This window comes from Leuciscus leuciscus (genome assembly GCF_965113295.1).
Source record: "Leuciscus leuciscus genome assembly, chromosome: 10".
Taxonomy (NCBI): Eukaryota; Metazoa; Chordata; class Actinopteri; order Cypriniformes; family Leuciscidae; genus Leuciscus; species Leuciscus leuciscus.
This window is the reverse complement of record NC_138734.1, coordinates 23,327,423-23,338,995: the sequence shown is the minus strand read 5'-3', so window position 1 is coordinate 23,338,995 and position 11,573 is coordinate 23,327,423. Positions and strand designations below refer to the sequence as shown.

At 31.8% G+C, this 11,573-nt stretch overlaps 1 long non-coding RNA gene across 1 annotated transcript; it reads left to right on the top strand.

Moving 5' to 3' along the window:
• The first annotated feature begins 728 nt into the window (after positions 1-728).
• LOC309508568 lies at positions 729-1,130 on the top strand. The gene is made up of 2 exons (XR_014209556.1): positions 729-852; positions 927-1,130. It is a non-coding gene; the product is annotated as an uncharacterized lncRNA (long non-coding RNA).
• Positions 1,131-11,573: the final 10,443 nt, after the last annotated feature.

Genomic DNA, 11,573 nt, shown 5'->3' with positions numbered 1-11,573 from the left:
AAAGAAAGAAAGATTAGCAAGAAAGAAAGAAAGAAAGATTAGGTAGAAGGAAAGAAAGAGAAAGAAAGATAGATTAGTTAGAAAGAAAGAAAGAAAGATAGATTAGTTAGAAAGAGAGAAAGATAGATTAGTTAGAAAGATAAATTAGTTAGAAAGAAAGATAGATTAGTTAGAAAGAAAGAAAGAAAGAAAGAAAGAAAGAAAGATTAGTTAGAAAGAAATATAGATTAGTTAGAAGGAAAGAAAGAAAGAGAAAGAAAGAAAGAAAGAGAAAGAAAGAAAGAAAGAAAGATTATTTAGAAAGAACGAAAGATAGATTAGTTAGAAAGAAAAATAGATTAGTTAGAAGGAAAGAAAGAAAGATAGATAGATTAGTTAGAAAGAAAGAAAGATTAGTTAGAAGGAAGGAAAGAAAGAAAGATAGATTAGTAAGAAAGAAAGAGATTAGTTAGAAAGAAAGAAAGAAAGAAAGAAAGAAAGAGAAAGAAAGAGATTAATTAGAAAGAAAGACAGATAGTTAGAAGGAAAGAAAGATAGATAGATTAGTTAGAACGAAAGAAAGAAAGAAAGAAAGAAAGAAAGAAAGAAAGAAAGATTAGTTAGAAGGAAAGAAAAAGATTAGGTAGAAAGAAAGAAAGAAAGAAAGAAAGAAAGAAAGAAAGAAAGAAAGAAAGAAAGAAAGAAAGAAAGGGTTGTGTAGAAAGTAAGAAAAATTTTGTAAAAAAAAAAGAAAAGAAAAATAGATTAGTTAGAATGAAAGAAAGACTGATTAGTTAGAAAGAAAGATAGATTAGTAAGAGAGAAAGAAAGATTGATTAGTAAGAAAGAAAGAAAGCTAGAAAGAAAGATTAGGTATAAAGAAAGAAAGAAAGAAAGAAAGAATGAAAGAAAGAAAGAATGAAAGAAAAGAAAGAACGATTAGGTAGAAAGAAAGAAAGAAAGAAAGAAAGAAAGAAAGGGTTATGTAGAAAGAATGAAAGAAAGAAAAATAGATTAGTTAGAATGAAAGAAAGAAAGACTGATTAGTTAGAAAGAAAGATAGATTAGTAAGAGAGAAAGAAAAATTGATTAGTAAGAAAGAAAGAAAGAAAGAAAGAAAGAAAGAAAAGTTAGTAAGAAAGAAAGATAGATTAGTTAGAAAGAAAGAAAGATAAGTTAGTTAGAAAGATATAGATTAGTAAGAAAGAAAGATAAGTCAGTTAGAAAGATAGATAGATTAGTTAGAAAGAAAGAAAGATAGATAAGTTAGTTAGAAAGATAGATAGATTAGTAAGAAATAAAGAAAGATAAGTTAGTTAGAAAGATATAGATTAGTAAGAAAGAAAGATAAGTCAGTTAGAAAGATAGATAGATTAGTTAGAAAGAAAGAAAGATAGATAAGTTAGTTAGAAAGATAGATTGATAGATTAGTAAGAAAGAAAAATAGATAAGTTAGTTAGAAAGATAAGTTAGTTAGAAAGATAGATAGATTAGTTAAAAAGAAAGAAAGAAAGATAGATAAGTTAGTTAGGAAGATAGATTAGTTAGAAAGAAAGAAAGAAAGAAAGAAAGAAAGAAAGATAGATAGATAGATAGATAGATAGATAGATAGATAGATAGATAGATAGATAAGTTAGTAAGAAAGAAAGATAGATTAGTAAGAAAGAAAGATAGATACGTTAGTTAGAAAGATAGATAGATTAGTTAGTTAAAAAGAAAGATAAGTTAGTTAGAAAGATAGATAGATTAGATAAAAAGAAAGAAAGAAAGAAAGAAAGAAAAAAAGATAAGTTAGTTAGTTAGAAAGATAGATAGATTAGTAAGAAGGAAAGAAAGATAGATAAGTTAGTTAGAAAGATAGATAGATTAGTTAGAAAGAAAGATAGATAAGTTAGTTAGAAAGATAGATAGATTAGTTAAAAAGAAAGAAAGAAAGATAGATAAATTAGTTAGAAAGATAGATAGATTAGTTAAAAAGAAAGAGAGATAGATAAGTTAGTTAGAAAGATAGATAGATTAGTAAGAAAGAAAGATAGATAAATTAGTTAGAAAGATAGATAGATTAGTTAAAAAGAAAGAGAGATAGATAAGTTAGTTAGAAAGATAGATAGATTAGTAAGAAAGAAAGATAGATAAGTTAGTTAGAAAGATAGATAGATTAGTTAGAAAGAAAGAAAGAAAGAAAGAAAGATAAGTTAGTTAGAAAGATAGATAGATTAGTAAGAAAGAAAGATAAGTTAGTTAGTTAGAAAGATAGATAGATTAGTTAGAAAGAAAGAAAGAAAGATAGATAAGTTAGTTAGGAAGATAGATTAGTTAGAAAGAAAGAAAGAAAGAAAGAAAGAAAGAAAGATAGATAGATAGATAGATAGATAGATAGATAGATAAGTTAGTAAGAAAGAAAGATAGATTAGTAAGAAAGAAAGATAGATACGTTAGTTAGAAAGATATATAGATTAGTTAGTTAAAAAGAAAGATAAGTTAGTTAGAAAGATAGATAGATTAGATAAAAAGAAAGAAAGAAAGAAAGAAAGAAAGAAAGAAAGAAAGAAAGAAAGAAAGAAAAAAAGATAAGTTAGTTAGTTAGAAAGATAGATAGATTAGTAAGAAGGAAAGAAAGATAGATAAGTTAGTTAGAAAGATAGATAGATTAGTTAGAAAGAAAGATAGATAAGTTAGTTAGAAAGATAGATAGATTAGTTAAAAAGAAAGAAAGAAAGATAGATAAATTAGTTAGAAAGATAGATAGATTAGTTAAAAAGAAAGAGAGATAGATAAGTTAGTTAGAAAGATAGATAGATTAGTAAGAAAGAAAGATAGATAAATTAGTTAGAAAGATAGATAGATTAGTTAAAAAGAAAGAGAGATAGATAAGTTAGTTAGAAAGATAGATAGATTAGTAAGAAAGAAAGATAGATAAGTTAGTTAGAAAGATAGATAGATTAGTTAGAAAGAAAGAAAGAAAGAAAGAAAGATAAGTTAGTTAGAAAGATAGATAGATTAGTAAGAAAGAAAGATAAGTTAGTTAGTTAGAAAGATAGATAGATTAGTTAGAAAGAAAGAAAGATAGATAAGTTAGAAAGATAGATAGATTAGTTAAAAAGAAAGAAAGATAGAAAAGTTAGTTAGAAAGATAGATAGATTAGTTAGAAAGATAGATAAGTTAGTTAGAAAGATAGATAGATTAGTAAAAAAGAAAGATAGATAAGTTAGTTAGGAAGATAGATTAGTTAGAAAGAAAGAAAGAAAGAAAGAAAGAAAGAAAGAAAGAAAGAAAGAAAGAAAGAAAGAAAGATAGATAGATAGATAGATAGATAGATAGATAGATAGATAAGTTAGTAAGAAAGAAAGATAGATTAGTAAGAAAGAAAGATAGATACGTTAGTTAGAAAGATAGATAGATTAGTTAGTTAAAAAGAAAGATAAGTTAGTTAGAAAGATAGACAGATTAGATAAAAAGAAAGAAAGAAAGAAAGAAAGATAGATAAGTTAGTTAGTTAGAAAGATAGATAGATTAGTAAGAAGGAAAGAAAGATAGATAAGTTAGTTAGAAAGATAGATAGATTAGTTAGAAAGAAAGATAGATAAGTTAGTTAGAAAGATAGATAGATTAGTTAAAAAGAAAGAAAGAAAGATAGATAAATTAGTTAGAAAGATAGATAGATTAGTTAAAAAGAAAGAGAGATAGATAAGTTAGTTAGAAAGATAGATAGATTAGTAAGAAAGAAAGATAGATAAGTTAGTTAGAAAGATAGATAGATTAGTTAGAAAGAAAGAAAGAAAGAAAGAAAGATAAGTTAGTTAGAAAGATAGATAGATTAGTAAGAAAGAAAGATAAGTTAGTTAGTTAGAAAGATAGATTAGTTAGAAAGAAAGAAAGATAGATAAGTTAGAAAGATAGATAGATTAGTTAAAAAGAAAGAAAGATAGAAAAGTTAGTTAGAAAGATAGATAGATTAGTTAGAAAGATAGATAAGTTAGTTAGAAAGATAGATAGATTAGTAAAAAAGAAAGATAGATAAGTTAGTTAGGAAGATAGATTAGTTAGAAAGAAAGAAAGAAAGAAAGAAAGAAAGAAAGAAAGAAAGAAAGAAAGAAAGAAAGAAAGAAAGATAGATAGATAGATAGATAGATAGATAGATAGATAGATAGATAGATAAGTTAGTAAGAAAGAAAGATAGATTAGTAAGAAAGAAAGATAGATACGTTAGTTAGAAAGATAGATAGATTAGTTAGTTAAAAAGAAAGATAAGTTAGTTAGAAAGATAGATAGATTAGATAAAAAGAAAGAAAGAAAGAAAGATAGATAGATAAGTTAGTTAGTTAGAAAGATAGATAGATTAGTAAGAAGGAAAGAAAGATAGATAAGTTAGTTAGAAAGATAGATAGATTAGTTAGAAAGAAAGATAGATAAGTTAGTTAGAAAGATAGATAGATTAGTTAAAAAGAAAGAAAGAAAGATAGATAAATTAGTTAGAAAGATAGATAGATTAGTTAAAAAGAAAGAGAGATAGATAAGTTAGTTAGAAAGATAGATAGATTAGTAAGAAAGAAAGATAGATAAGTTAGTTAGAAAGATAGATAGATTAGTTAGAAAGAAAGAAAGAAAGAAAGAAAGAAAGATAAGTTAGTTAGAAAGATAGATAGATTAGTAAGAAAGAAAGATAAGTTAGTTAGTTAGAAAGATAGATAGATTAGTTAGAAAGAAAGAAAGATAGATAAGTTAGAAAGATAGATAGATTAGTTAAAAAGAAAGAAAGATAGAAAAGTTAGTTAGAAAGATAGATAGATTAGTTAGAAAGATAGATAAGTTAGTTAGAAAGATAGATAGATTAGTAAAAAAGAAAGATAGATAAGTTAGTTAGAAAGATAGATAGATTAGTTAAAAAAGAAAGATAGATAAGTTAGTTAGAAAGATAGATAGATTAGTAAGAAAGAAAGATAGATAGATAAGTTAGTTAGAAAGACAGATTCATAAGAAAGAAAGATAGATAGATAGATAGATGGATAGTGTAGATAGATAGATAGATAAGGTTTGAAGATAGATGGATAGATAAGGTTTGAAGATAGATAGATAGATAGATAGATAGATAGATAGATAGATAAGTTAGAAAGATAGATAGATAGATTAGTTAAAAAGAAAGAAAGATAGAAAAGTTAGTTTGAAAGATAGATTAGTTAGTTAAAAAGAAAGATAAGTTAGTTAGAAAGATAGATAGATTAGATAAAAAGAAAGATAGAAAGAAAGATAGATAGATAGATAGATAAGTTAGTTAGTTAGAAAGATAGATAGATTAGTAAGAAGGAAAGAAAGATAGATAAGTTAGTTAGAAAGATAGATAGATTAGTTAGAAAGAAAGATAGATAAGTTAGTTAGAAAGATAGATAGATTAGTTAAAAATAAATAAAGAAAGATAGATAAATTAGTTAGAAAGATAGATAGATTAGTTAAAAAAGAAAGATAGATAAGTTAGTTAGAAAGATAGATAGATTAGTAAGAAAGAAAGAAAGATAGATAAGTTAGTTAGAAAGACAGATTCATAAGAAAGAAAGAAAGATAGATAGATAGATAGATAGATAGATAGATAGATAGATAGATAGATAGATAGATAGATAAGGTTTGAAGATAGATAGATGGATAGATAAGGTTTGAAGATAGATAGATAGATAGATAGATAGATAAGTTAGAAAGAAAGAAAGAAAGAAAGACAGATAGATGGTTAGAAAGAAAGATTAGTTAGAAAGAAAGAAAGAAAGAAAGAAAGAAAGAAAGAAAGAAAGAAAGAAAGAAAGAAAGAAAGAAAGAAAGATTAGTTAGAAAGAAAGATAGAAAAAAGCAATAAAGATAGTAAGAAAGAAAGATTAGTTAGAAAGAAAGAACAAATATTGATTAGAAAGAAAGAAAGATTGATTAGTTAGAAAGAAAGAAATATAGATTAGTTAAAAAGAAAAAAGAAAGATAGATAGATTCGTTAGAAAGAAAGAAAGAAAGAGAGAGAAAGAAAGAAAGAGAAAGAAAGATAGATAAAGTTAGAAAGACAGATGGATTATTTAGAAAGAAAGAAAGATTGATTAGAAAGAAAGAAAGAAAGAAAGAAAGAAAGATTGGTTAGAAAGAAAGAGAAAAAAGCAAGAAAGAGTAAGAAAGATTAGTTAGAAAGAAAGATTAGTTAGAAAGAAAGAAAAAAATATTAATTATAAAGAAAGAAAGAAAGAAAGAAAGAAAGATTGATTAGTTAGAAAGAAAGAAAGATAGATAGATTAGTTAAAAAGAAAGAAAGAAAAAAGAAAGATAGATAGATTGATAGATAGATAGATAGATAGAGATTAGTTAGAAAGAAAGAAAAAGAGAGAAAGAAAGAAAGAAAGAAAGAAAGAAAGAAAGAAAGAAAGAAAGAAAGATGGATTAGTTAGAAATGAAGAAAGATAGATTAGTTAGAAATAAATATTGATTAGAAAGAAAGAAAGATTGATTAGTTAGAAAGAAAGATAGATAGCTTAGTTACAAAGAAAGAAATGGAGAGAGAAAGAAAGATTGAGTAGTTAGAAATAAATAAAGAAAACCTCTAAAGCTACATGAAATAGCTTTTTATAGCTCAATATTCACCTTTACGTTTAACCCTTGTGTGCTGTTCATATGATTGTTATTCAGCCAGTGTTCGTGGGTCTGGTGGACCCGCTGCATGTTTGGGTTTTTAATTCAACACAATAAAAATGTTTATGTTAACATACTCAACAGATGTTTACTTCATCCCAATTACAAGCAATATAAACTGCATTAGTTAAATTAGTTAGAAAGATAGATAGATTAGTTAAAAAGAAAGAGAGATAGATAAGTTAGTTAGAAAGATAGATAGATTAGTAAGAAAGAAAGATAGATAAGTTAGTTAGAAAGATAGATAGATTAGTTAGAAAGAAAGAAAGAAAGAAAGAAAGTGTCACGGAGCAAACCCGTGATCATGAATGGACTGTATGTAGGTACACCATATCAAACACACAAACATGTGCGGCATTAACGCAGTCTAGTTACTGACACTGATATCAAATGTTTTTCCAAATGTTCCTGTAAAGCAAGGTTTATTGTTAATTCATTGTTTTGCATCATAGTTGCATGTTCTTGTTACTGTGTAATGTAATTATGGATGTTGTTTAATATGCATTAGGTGGTTGAAAGTACATATGTTAGAAAGTAAACTTACCTGTAGAATGGTACATTTCCGGGTGTGGCCTAGACTATAAATGGCTGCCAGAAAGCATGGTGCAGGAGGGTCAGGTTGGTTGTGTGAAGTGGAAGCAAATTCATAGAACCTTGTTCCAGAAAGTTTATTAACCAAACGACACAACTGCTGTTGTGGCTACCTTCCCACAAAAACTTGTAAATATTTATGTTATTTTTTTTATAATTTTTCTTTTTTTTTTTTTTTTTTTTTTTTTGTCATTGGATTTGCACTGTCTGCACAATAAATTCACCTTAATTGGGATTTCCTGTCGCACTTGGTCTTATTATGCCTCTGATCGCAAGGGCGATCGCTAACAGATGGTGTCAGAAGTGGGATAAGAGGCCAGAATAGACTAAAATGCCACCCAAAACAAGAGGACAGCAGACGGTGAACATGGATGCTGAGGATGGACAGCAAGTAGCAAGTGGAATTACAGAGGAAAATGCACACCTGGCTACTGAACCTCCACCAACCACAGAAGGATCAGCCCTCACTGCATTAGCGGGTAGGTTTCAAACTTTCTTGCAGTATCAGAAGGACAGAGATGAGAGGCAAGAAAGAGACATGGCTCGACGAGAACAACAGTTTAAAGTACTTACTCATCAGGTCACACAAATCCAAATGGACGTAGAGCGCACCAGACATGGAGCTGCCACTGCAGACCAAGCAACCTCTCGAGGATTGGCTCCGGTGCCACAGTTGCCGAAGCTACAAGAGGATGATGATATAGAGCAGTACTTAACCACTTTTGAACGAATGGCAGAAGTGTACTTGTGGCCGAAGGGGGACTGGGCTATTCATTTGATTCCTTTACTCACAGGGAAAGCAAGGAGTGCATTTGTTGCAATGTCACCAGCACTATCTTTGGACTATGACAGAGTCAAAGAAGCGATTCTAAAGAAGTATGAAATCAGCTCTGAAACATATCGACTGAGATTTCGTTCACTGGATACACCTGTTGATGAATCCCCTATGGAATTGTATGTTCGATTAAAGGATTTATTTTCCAAGTGGGTACAACTGGAAACAAGTAGCAAAAAGGACTTGATGGAGAAGCTGGTACTAGAGCAGTACATGCGGTTGTTGTTCCCAGAAGTAAGAACTTGGGTGAAGGAGCGAAATCCAGAAACTGCAGGAGAGGCAGCTAGCTTGGTTGAGGCCTACATCACAGCGAGGAGAGGTTCCTCTGGGACGTTTCTGTATGCTGGAAGCCTACCATCCAACAGAGGTAAGTCTGTGGGGTTTGGGGGTAGTTCGTGCTCTCAATGGCAAACTCAGACTATGAAACCCACCCACCCTAAAACCCAGACAGCTGTAACCATAGGCCAATCATCAGACAAAAAAGATGTAGTCTGTTATAATTGTGCAGAACCAGGCCATACAAGTCCACATTGTCCTTTGAGGAAGCCTAAATCAGCCCGACTATGCTATATACCGACCTCTACACTAGGGCCCAAAATAGACAAAGAACCCACAGTTTATGTATTGTTAAACGGTAAGCCAGTAACCGCTTTGGTAGACACTGGTTGTACACGAACTTTGGTGCAAGCACAGTATGTCCCAAGGGATTTCTGGACTGATGGTACAGTTACAGTATGTTGTGTCCATGGAGATAAATCAGAATTGCCTACGGCTGAGGTATACATTGAGGTTAATGAGCAGTCTTACCTGATGAAAGTAGGAATTACTACAACTTTACCCTATCCAGTTTTACTAGGTACAGACATGCCCATATTAGCGGATTTGGTGCAGGAAACTGCGTGGTGCGGTGTTGTTACCAGAGCACAGGCTCAAAAGTTGACTCCATTGTCATCACCCGAAGATTTTGCCCAGAATACCCTTCAGGAAATGCCGTTCTTTGCTGGTGAGATAATAGGGGAAACAAAGTTAAATAAGGAAGAAAGGCTAGAAAAGAGGAGAAAATGGGTGGCCAATGTAATTAATTCCTCAGAACAGTTGATGGTTGATCTTGAAGAACCTGAAGTTAATGAATTGGATGTAGGCATATCTAATGATATAGCTAGGTTACAGACTGAAGATGCAACATTGGCAAATTGCTTTCACAAAATTAGTACAGAGGCTGCTGTGAATTTGTTAAATGATGAAACATTTGTGATTGAGCAAGGTCTTCTTTACAGACAGTCTAAGGAAGATGGTACACAGTTAGTGGTACCAAAACTTTATCGCAAAGAAGTGATAGAACTTGGCCATTCTAATCCTTGGTCAGGTCATTTGGGGTTTATGAAGACCTTAATGAGAATAGCAAAAAGATTCTATTGGCCTGGCATGTACAGCGAGATAAAGGATTACTGTAGAGCATGTCCTGAATGTCAACTGGCAACGAGCAGAACACCCAGTGTAGCACCGCTTGTACCCATTCCTGCCATTAATATTCCATTTGAGAGAATAGGTGTGGATGTTGTGGGACCTCTGGAAACAAGTCAGAAAGGGAACAGATTTATTCTGGTGATCTGTGACTATGCAACCAGATACCCTGAGGCTTATCCTATGAGAGAAGTTACTGCGAATCAAGTTGCAACTGCACTACTTCATTTCTTTTCACATGTAGGGATACCTAAAGAAATACTGACGGATCAGGGCACCAATTTTATGAGTCATACTTTACATCAGGTTTATCAATTGCTGGGTATTAAGAGAGTGCGTACTACCCCTTATCACCCCCAGACTGATGGTCTGGTAGAGAGATTCAATCAGACCCTGAAAAACATGTTGAAAAAATTTGTGTCTGGGACTGGCAAAGACTGGGATAAATGGCTACCCTATCTCTTATTTGCCTATCGGGAAGTTCCTCAAGCAACAACTGGATTCTCACCTTTCGAATTGCTTTTTGCTCATCAAGTCAGAGGACCACTGGACGTGCTGAGAGACAGTTGGGAAGACAACAAGTTGCATAAACAGAATACACTCTCATATGTGCTTAAAATGAGAGAAAAGTTACAGCAAACTACCAGCATAGCTCAAGAGAATCTGCAACAAGCACAGCTTAAACAGAAAGCTTGGTATGACAAGAAGGCCAGGGCGCGAACCTTTCAACCAGGAGAGCAAGTATTGTTATTACTTCCAACATCAGACAATAAACTTCTAGCCAAATGGCAAGGTCCATTCCAGGTAAAGAGGAAAGTTGGTTCCGTAACATATGAGATCGAAGTTCCATCGAGGCAACAACCGTTACAGATCTTTCATATCAACATGCTGAAAAAGTGGCATGAACAAGCTTCTCAGCCGGAGACGACAGAAAATGTTGTAAACGATCTGCTGGTGAGGGCGGTTCAGGAGGAGGATGAAATGGAAGAGCAGTACTTGCCTGTTCATCAGGATGACTGTTCCTTGAATTTGCAACATCTGAATGCGGAACAGAGGGGACAACTGCAAGAGAGCATCCCTCAACAACTGTTCCTGAAAACACCAGGAAAAACAGATCTTGTCCAACATCACATTTACTTGAAAGAAAATAAACCAATACATCAACGTGTTTACAGAGTGCCAGAGAAATTAGTACTCACCATGAAGCAGGAGATTGAGTCAATGCAGGAAATGGGAATTATTGAACCATCTGCCAGTGAGTGGAATAATCCCATCGTACTAGTTCCAAAGAAGGATGGAACACTTAGATTCTGTTTGGACTTCAGAAAACTCAATGCAGTGAGTAAATTTGACCCATACCCCATGCCCAGAGTTGACGATTTAATAGAAAGACTTGGGAGTGCCAAAATTCTAACAACACTGGATTTATGTAAAGGCTATTGGCAGATACCATTGAGCTCAGACTGCATGGAGTTCACAGCCTTTAAAACGCCTTTTGGACACTACCATTTTCGGGTCCTACCATTTGGGCTTCACGGGGCACCTGCAACATTCCAGAGAATGATCGATCAGATTCTACGGGGAACTGAGAAATTTGCAGCAGCATACCTGGACGACATTGTCATTTACAGTGAAACATGGGAGGAGCATCTACTACATCTAACAGAAGTACTGGCAAGAATAAAATCTGCAGGACTTACTATTCGTCCGGATAAGTGTGCTATGGCCAAGAAGGAAATTACTTACCTGGGATATCAGCTAGGACATGGAGTTATTCGTCCTCAAGTCGGGAAGATTGAAGCCATCAAACATGCTGAACAACCTACTTCAAAGAAGCAGGTACGATCTTTCCTCGGCCTAGTTGGATGGTACAGACGTTTCATCCCTCACTTCTCTGCAAGAGCCGTAGCTCTTACTAACCTTACAAAGAAGGATAAACCAAATAAGATTGATTGGACTGCAGAATGTGAGAGTGCTTTCAAGGATTTGAAAGATGCATTGTGTGAAGAGCCTGTTTTGAAGAGTCCAAACTTTGATCAGGCATTTACA